We start from the raw sequence: 8,534 nt of genomic DNA, 5'->3' as shown, positions 1-8,534 counted from the left end.
TGAAATAACTACTTCAGTTTAAGGCAAGTAAAGAGACAGAGAACAAGTCAATAAACAAGCTGATAAAGATTTTTCCCAGTAATCCAAAACAATCATATAAACTTATACATAATCCTTGTGCCCCCAATTCTCCTGCAGTTCTTCCTTTTTTCCTCTTTGTTGTTTTGCTATTGTTCTTACTTGACATGCTACACCTGCTTTAGTCCAAATGCCCTTAAAGGCAAGAGCTGTATCTTTTTTCTCTCTTTATTGTGCCTCCCATATAAATGTAGGAATGAACATTACATTTGAAATATTTTCAAAAGAACACTTTGATGATTTACTGTTCTGCATCTTTGTAAACATTTTGTTTTCTCCCCTGCAGGGAATCAACTGCCTCTTTTGGATCTTTTGTCACTGATTCTTTCTGAGCCTTCCTGTTTTCTCTGTCGAAGAGCTGAGATGGGTGCTTTTAAAAGCATTTGCTTCACACTCATTTATTTCTTGCAGAGTCATATCACCCCAGGGCTGATTCTCACTGCGTTTTGCAAACAGTTGCTCCCACCACTTGGGGCTACTGCCGATTTCTTCCTGCTCTCTCTCTGAGGAGAGTGGTTTTTCACTTGAGAACTGTACCTGGTTTCTGAAGTAACCCAAAGGCTGTATCTGCAACTGCACGAGAAGGAGCAAGGGGCTGTGTGGCACCATGCCCGGTCTCTGACAGTGGCTGCAAAACAACCCTAAGGACCCTGAGAGCAGGGTAAGCCCAGGGTGGCACCTCCCTGGGATGCCTCTGCGGGTCAGGACTTCCTGACCCACACCGTTGTGTTTATCACCCCACAGCAGATATTTACTCCATGAGTTTCTCTAGCTGTTTCTTGAACCCATTTATAATTTTGGCTTCCAAAGCATCCTGTGGCAATGGCATTTCAAGCTAGGGATTATGTGAAGTACTTTTTGTGTAAAGCCTGCAGTCTGATAGTTTCATTTGGTGCCCCCATGTTCTTGTCTTATGAGACATAATAGCCATCATTCCCTTCCTTCCTCTTTGCCATTTATTATTTTATAAACCACAAACTCTTTTTTTTTCTGTGCTGGAAAATGCTATTCTGTTTAATATCTCTTTGGACAGAACCCATTTCAAACCTCTGATCTTCCTTGCTGCCCTTCATTGTACCTTTTGCTTTCTGAAGTGGGGTGGCCACAATCATGCTTAGCATTTAAAACTAGGATTTTGTGTAGTGATATGATGATGTTTTCTCTCCCCTCCTCTGCTCCTGCCCTCACTAATATACTATTAGTATATATTATTTTTCTAATATACTGGGGGCGGGGGGGTGGTGGTGGGAGTAACCCTTAACCTCAGAACATTTTCAAAGGAGTATCCACATACTCCTGCAGTCCAAGAGATCATCATTATTAAATAGCATAGATTGCATGTAATTCTATTGTTAGAATGATAGAATCATAGAATCACACAGTGGTTTGGGCTGGAAGGGACTTTAAAGATCATCTAGTCCAACCCCCCTGCCATGGGCAGGGACACCTTCCACTAGATCAGGTTGCTCATAGCCTCATCCAACCTGGCTTTGAACACTTCCAGGTAGGGGGCATCCACAACTTCTCTGGGCAACTTCTTCCAATGTCTCACCACCCTCACAGTAAAGAATTTCTTCCTTATATATAATCTAAATCTACCTTCTTTCAGTTTAAAACCATTACCCCTCATCCTTTCACTAGACTCCTTGATAAAGAGTCCTTCTCCATCTTTCCTGTAGGCCCCCTTTAAGTACTGGAAGGCTGCTATAAATAAATTGTTCCTCTCCACAGAAATCTTTAGTAAAAGGCAAAAGATTTATACAATCTGAAGAGAAACCAGAGTTCACTTATGCCATCACTTCTGGATTGCTCTTACTGAGACAGTGGCAGCTTCTGATCCTTTAGATTGAAGTGTTAAAAGCACAGATTCTGATACAAATAGTAACAGAAAAGACCGTGTTGATCTTTATGTAGTGTATTTATCTAAAGATCATGAAGAGTAGGAGCTTTCCTATGTCATCTAGCCAGAAGGTAGTAGGTAGTGGACCTACACAGTGTGTTTCAGTTCACTGTCCTTCCTATAGGCTCTCATTAGATCCACATAATTTGGTCTTTCCCATTTCTCCTTCCTTTCTCCATGTTTGATTTTGAGTCTTAATTTCTAATTCAAACAAAAGTTCAAAGTAAAACTGTTGAATTAGCTTTCTGGTCAGCCACAGGAAACCCTGCCAAACCCACCTCGGATGCTGGGCCTCTCTGGGAAGACCCACATAGTTCTTGCAGCTCATCTGTGAGCCTTCAGGAGTTTTGCCATGGGATATCTGTCTGCAGAAAAGGACAGAAGGAGGAGATAGGACATGATAAATCCTTCAATATGTAAAAGATTAAAATGGAAAAAGACATCAACTGTTTCCTCTCCTTGACCATGTGTGGCCATTAGCTTAACTGTATTAAAAGTTATGAAAATATCTAGCTATTAGTGCAGGGAAAGTCTGGAATAAACTACTGAGGAAACTGGTGGAATCTTTCCTTGGGGAATTACTATGAAACAGAAATATCTCTCAGAGGTGATTCAGTTAAATTTCTCCTACCTCACTGCAAAGCAATAAACTGGACACTAGGAGGTCCCTCTCTGCTCTGCCTTGCCTTGAAATACAAATTGGTGTTGAAGACACTGCATCACCAGGCCATAGCTCCCAACCACATTGTATATGACTCTAATTGGTTCAACAATACCAGAAAAACACTTCTGCTCATATTTTTAAAGAGGCAGGCTTCAGAAATCTGTCAGTGAAATAAAGCCTGGAAGAGAGCATTCCATCTGGGCTAACCTTTTTTCCCTTATGTCAGTCCCTGTGAAATGTTTTATGTATGTATTCTTTGGAAATCATCTAGCAGAAACAGCTGTGTGTGCTGCCCACCTGCTAAAGCCTACAATCTAGTGTTATTTCAATTAGATTTGATTGCAGAAAAAGTTTATGAAACAGCTATCAATGATTTCATGCCATCTGGCTTCCGCTTTTCTCCTGTTTAGAGAAACCCTGTGTTTACATTGATTGGCCTTCTATATATACAAGCATGATTGAGTTTTATTATTCTTTTTATTTGTCTGACAGCAGTGTGCTTGGTGCTGTACAAACTTACAATGGAAGAAGTTGTCAAAGATTTCAAGCTGTGAAGTTCAGCTCAGATACACATGGGGCTTTGGCTGAGAACATAGCAGAAGGAAACTGTATTTTAAAAATCCTGGTTTATTAATTAGGATATAAAGTTTCCACTCAGGGTGAAAAAATACTTTATCTTTGTTTTAGCCATGTAAAAACTAAGTCCTCAAACAAGACAGTACTCTGGTTCCCTTCCAGAGTCAGCAGAACGAGACAGAAACTTTATGAGGAGGAGTGGGTCCAGCCAAAGTCATGTCTCAGGTGGGGTGGATTGCCTCTGGAGACACTTCCTTTCCCCCGTTCATCATCATGGGAGCTTAGACACCCAGCCTAGGCTGGGCTTACCTTCTCAACTGTTAAAATCAGAGGACATGAGTCATCCCTTCACTATTGGCCTCCTTGGCAACTTTTAAACCCATCAAATTATAGAAATATTCTCTTTGGTTAAGAAATGCTCTCCCATGAGCTATTTTTGCTTTAGTAACATTTAGAAGTTTGCTCTCCTCTCAGGTGGAATATGAACACGAGTCTTTTAAAGTGCTAACTTTATTTTTCCTTCTCCCCCCAAATTCTTGATGTTTCTGTTGTCTGTGAGGATTTGGTATGTAAAAGTCAATCTGAAACTGGCTGTCTCATTGGCAGAACAAATTCATTTTCTAGCTTTGACCTGAATTCAGTTGTGGCAGGCTTTAACCCCGGTTTAGTTGAACTTGACATTTCAAATGAAAACTCAAAGGTTCATCCCTGTTTGGATGAACCAGCTCTAGGAAATGACAGTTCAAACCCAGACAACCATCTTATGTGTTTGTCCCTCCTGAGATGGACCGAATTTAGGTGCATGAGTTGACTTTGGAATTAACAACATCTGCTCATACTGTGCTTGCTTCAGGTTTGCTTGTGCCGCTTGCCTCTTCCTTCCCAGAAGGATGACATGCTGTGTGGGGCTTGCAGGCAGTCTGGGCATATGTTAGGTTGTCAAGCTCAGTGGTCTGGAGGCATCCCTACTCTTTGGAAAGACTATAACCTTTTGAAACTCTATAAAAAAGAGAGGCTATTCTTCCATTAGAGGATCCACACCTCTTCTAAATTAACATTTCGGGGTTTATTCCATAGCAGTGTGCCTGCCTGGAATACTAGGTACCAACAGAAATTAGACTAAAAGAAATAGGATAAAACTGTAAATGCTCTGGTGAACAGTGTCTCCCTTTAATTTCTATAGTGCCACTACAATGGGGATTTGCTCCCTGACTTTCATCACTTTGTGCGACTGCAGCATAGGTGTCACAGCGCTGTTTCTATTTAAACCAGCGTGCAGGCATATGATGAAACTTCAGTGGAAATTAGCTCTTTAAACACCTTGCAGACCTGGGCCCAGGTACTTACAAGCTGAGATCCACTCTATCTTATGTCCCCTGCTGTCTTTTAAGAACAGATTAAGAACCTCAGTTGTCCGTACACTTTCCTTGTTTTCACTGTGGCACCAAGTTTTCAAACGTTTTACTTGGAAAAGAAAAAAAACACAGGCCAGCTGGAGCGGAAAGCAATGTACTGTTACTACATTTTTAAACCAAATATTTGAAGAAAGTGAACAATTCTCTTCAAACCCAATGAAAGTGGGGAAAAAGGCAAACATATTTGCTTTTGCAGATTTCCTTATGAATTATTTACTACTTTACTAAAACAACTTATGCTAATAATATTGTAATAAGCAGTGCAGCTCTGACTCATGTTCGGCTGAAGAGGTATGTGAGGAGAACGCAGAAAACTTTGCTGTAGTCTCCCATAATTCTCTGGAATACAAATGGTATAATTAGCCCAGTACTGCTGAATATATATGAATGTAGACAGATATAGAGTATAGCTTCTACAAACTTACAAGCACATGTTTAAAGAGTAGTTAAACACTGATTTCACCGTTATTCATCTATATTTTTATTGTTAATTTGCATGACCAGAGCATCTAATGGCTAGACTAAATAGTAATCAGTGCCACCAGTAAAAAGACCAACATGGCAAACACCTTTAAATGTAAAAGCAGTGAGCCCTACTCTGGAAGACTCAACATCTGCCTGGATCCAGCTTTGTTTTTTTTTTTTTAAACACGTAAGGAACTGAGGCATGGGTACATGCATGCTAACACCATGGATAGATGGGGGCATTTACAATTTCATTCTTTATGGGACTGGCACTCTGCCTTACTGCAATCAGCTGCAAGATTTTTTGTCTACATATGCAAGAACACCGAGGCACCTAAATCTAAGAAATTTCAAACCAGGGAATTAGGAAGCTGAAGGACTTTGGGTATCTGAACCTCAGTGATTTATTCAAAGCTATTGCATGAGACTGTGGAAGAGCCAGGTCTTGACCCAGACTTTGTAAGTCCCAACTCAGAACTTTGCCCCAGGTTGAATCCTCCTGTAATTGACAGTGCACTTTGAAACCAACTGCTTAGTGTCTAATTATCACCAGATCAATTCCTTTAGGTTCAGAAATATAAAAAAACAAATGCTATTTAGGTTCTGAAACTGCTAAGATTTAGACATGTTCTTAGTGCTAATCCTCTGGGCTCGGTGGGACAGATCACGTGTTTAAAGAAAGGAACATGGATAAGTCTTCTCAGGAGTGGGGCTTAATTGTAAAAATTGTAAAAATTGAAAATCTCTAGAATAACTGCCTGCTTTCCAGCTTGATGAATGCAACCTCCTGGAGAAAAGGAAGAAGACACCTCCCCCCACAACACAGAAGACAACAACCCTGATGAGAACCTAATACAAAGAGTCTGAAAGAACTGGGTTATTACCATGAAAAGAAAATCAGCAATACAATTGGCAATTTAAGGAACATTAAATAAATACATGTGCAAACCAGAGGCTACTATTATTGACAAAAATAGACCTGCAGAATATGGAAGTGATTAAGCTATTTCATTTGAAAACCTTTTCATAGTTTGGGTGCATCTGATCTTAGATGTGCAGTGTGAATAAGCAGTATTTGTCGTATGTATATATGCCATACATATATATATTTTCTGTGTCTGCATGCAGAATAAACTCAAACTGTAGGGAAGTGGTTAAGAATCAGTGAAATTAATCTTGGACCATTATCTGAAAAAAAACAAGGCAAAACTTTTTTTACAAAACCTCAAAACTTTATGGTTCTGTTAGAAACTTAAAAATCATCTCAGATTTGTCAGGACATGAAAAATGGTTCATGAAATATCTTGACTAAATGAAGGTTTATTTATAATTCTCCATTGAACCCATGCAGATCTTTATTTTTCTGCATGGTTTCAGAGTGATAGGAAATAACATTTTGTGGCTTGACACTTTCATCTGTGTTTCACCATAGGAGGTTTTTGTAACTCTGGATACATCTTCAGCTGGTGTAAATTTTATTCCAGCTGAGCATCTGGTCCTTATTTTCACTGGTTTTATATTATCTGAATGAATAACACAACTGTGAAGAAATATGTTCATAAAATGAACATGGTATTCAAAATATATTGCTGGAGAAGAATTGTTTCAAAACAGATGCTGGATTATGCATACAGGAGAGGATTTCAATTGTCCTATTGAATCTCTTCCCTATCTTGTTACATTAGACATACAAAAAATTAAGATAATGGGGACAAATGGAAGAACATGTGGAGCACAGAGCATCTCCATGGAAGCTGAGAGTAAAATTTACATGCATCACAGCATCTCTATCCTCCAGAATATCATTTGTTTCTACCCAAATATATTGTGCTGCTCAGGAACTCTTAACTGCTGCTGCACTTTCTGTTGGCCCCTTGTGTTAACTACACACAGAAGAATAGAATAGAATAGAATAGAATAGAATAGAATAGAATAGAATAGAATAGAATAGAATAGAATAGAATATTTTCAGCCCTCCATCCCAGCACTCCAGTTGTGGGACCCATTCCACCAAGGTTGAGCATGCTTAGAGTCTGGACGTGCTTTCTTGTGTTCAGATGGAATTTCATGCTTTTTTCCTTGGTGCCCATTGGTTCTTGTCCTGCCAGTGGTCACTACTGGGAAGGCTCTGGCTCCCTTGCCCGCGCTCCCTCCCATCCGGCATACACGCACAGAGGCATCTTCCCCTTAAAATGGAAGCAGAGCAGAAAACTGGAAAAGAAAGGAAAACGGGGTCAGGGGAAGCATTCTCTTTTGGTACTACTTACTCACCTCAAAATGCCGCCCCGCTTCCACTGCGCCTGAGCAGGCAGCAACCTGCTACCTGCCCGCATTCCCCAACAACGCGTTGCACAGACACTCACAGACAGAGGGTTGCTTAAAAGAAGCTAATTTATTGTCATCTTTGTATCACGTATAGGTCCCAGAGGGGATCAACTCTGTCCAACAGGGTGGGTGGTCCCATCCTGTTACAGGTGGTAGCAGGAGCCTCAGTTGCAACGGCATCTTCATCTGGACCGGGGGAGATTCCCCGACCTCTGCTTATGCTGAGCTCCTCTTGAGCGGTGTCGTTTCCATGCCTAGTGTGCTCAGATCTGCGGCACGGACTCCCCAGGCAGTCTCCGGGATGAGCAGATTCTCTGTCCCGGTGTCTGAAATTGCTCCCCGGGCCCCGCCAGTGTGAGAGGAAAGTAGGTCCTCAGGGTCACAGGCATGGGTGGAAAAGCCTGTGACCACCAGGATATGGGTGCGGAGCTGCATGAGGTGGAAATTGTCCTGCTGGGTGTGCCTCGCCGTGAGACTGGAAGGCGGCATCTCGACAACAGCGCAGCTCTCCGGCCATGGTGTGCTGCTGGTAAAGCTGGCCTCTGCCTACTCAAGGCTCAGGTAGGCGCCGGAGCTGCCTTGCTGCACTGCAAAAATCATCTCCGTGCAGATGCTCACCTTGGAGGTGCCTGTCAGCTGGAACCTGCAGGACCGGGAGGCGGGCAGCACCGTTAGCTGGCAGTGGTGCGACTGAGGCAAAAGCAGCCAGGCTGATCTCACCAACAGTCGGACCCAGCAGGCGATTTTCTCCACGTCTAAGTAGGAGCGTGTGCAGAGGGTGCGTAGGAGGTACGAGCTCCGATCCCTCAGCAGCTTGTCGTCGGGGTGGTGGAGAAAGCACAACGTATCCCCCAGCAGCTGCTCCCTCGAGCACATGCACTCCAGCACCACACGGGTGCTGGAGTGCCTTGCTGGCAGCTGCCCCGTGGTGTCCAGCTCCAGGCTGAAAGAGTGCCCGGGGGGTGGCCGCAGGAACACGAGCAGGCAGTAGGCGATGCTGTTCTCGTGGACGCTCCAGGCTTCATAGGTGCCGTCCATCCCAATGGCCGGGTGCATCTGCGGCATGAAAGTCCTCTTGCAAAGCACTCGGCAGACACCAAGGAGGTCACCC

At 42.5% G+C, this 8,534-nt stretch overlaps 1 non-coding gene and 1 pseudogene across 1 annotated transcript; both read right to left on the bottom strand.

Moving 5' to 3' along the window:
* Positions 1-1,789: 1,789 nt before the first annotated feature.
* LOC143160165 (U5 spliceosomal RNA) lies at positions 1,790-1,857 on the bottom strand. The gene has a single exon (XR_012995341.1). It is a non-coding gene; the product is annotated as a U5 spliceosomal RNA (small nuclear RNA).
* A 5,782-nt stretch (positions 1,858-7,639) lies between these two features.
* The window catches only part of LOC143159962 (inositol 1,4,5-trisphosphate receptor-interacting protein-like 1), a 1,338-nt pseudogene continuing 443 nt past the window's right edge, over positions 7,640-8,534 (bottom strand).

This window comes from Aptenodytes patagonicus, chromosome 4, assembly GCF_965638725.1.
Source record: "Aptenodytes patagonicus chromosome 4, bAptPat1.pri.cur, whole genome shotgun sequence".
In the NCBI taxonomy this organism is placed as follows: domain Eukaryota; kingdom Metazoa; phylum Chordata; class Aves; order Sphenisciformes; family Spheniscidae; genus Aptenodytes; species Aptenodytes patagonicus.
The sequence above is the reverse complement of the archived record's forward strand: the minus strand, read 5'-3'. Positions and strand labels throughout refer to the sequence as shown.